Source organism: Penaeus monodon, chromosome 19 (genome assembly GCF_015228065.2).
Source record: "Penaeus monodon isolate SGIC_2016 chromosome 19, NSTDA_Pmon_1, whole genome shotgun sequence".
Classification (NCBI taxonomy): domain Eukaryota; kingdom Metazoa; phylum Arthropoda; class Malacostraca; order Decapoda; family Penaeidae; genus Penaeus; species Penaeus monodon.
The window spans coordinates 1,926,417-1,927,008 of NC_051404.1; positions in this window are offsets into that span (position 1 = coordinate 1,926,417).

Sequence of the window (592 nt, forward strand, 5' to 3'; positions counted from 1 at the left end):
GGAAAAAAAGGGGGGGGAAAAAAATAAGAATATTTTTTAAACCAAAAGGGAAAAAGAAAATGATGTATGGCCCCCAAAGGGGAAAACCCCCCAAAAACCTAAGGGGCATCCCCCCCCATATAAACCCTAATTCTCCCCCCTTTTTTTTTGGCCAAAACCCCCACCCCGGGAAAAAGGGAAAAAAAAAAAAAATAACGTCAAAACGAAAACACACCTTTCCACACCCCTGGGGAGAAACCAAATGCCCCCCACCGGGTTTTCCCCGTCAGCAATTGACGGTGAAAAAAAGGCAATCCCGGGGAAACCCCGATAACTACGGCTTTCCGTTTAACCCTCTAAAAAACCTTCCCGGAACGGAAAAAAGGAAAAAAAATACGAAACCTTTCCCAAACCGGGGAGGAGCCGGTACAAAAAAAAAATGATTGAAACTCAAATCAGGAAAAACCGTGAACAAGGGCAAACAACCCAACCCACAAAAAACACCGGGAACCGAAAAACCCAAAAAATTCCCCAAAAATGTAAAACCGAATAAAACAAAAAAAGGCCCAAATTTTAACCACGGGGGGGGTCATTAACAATTTAAAACCCCCTC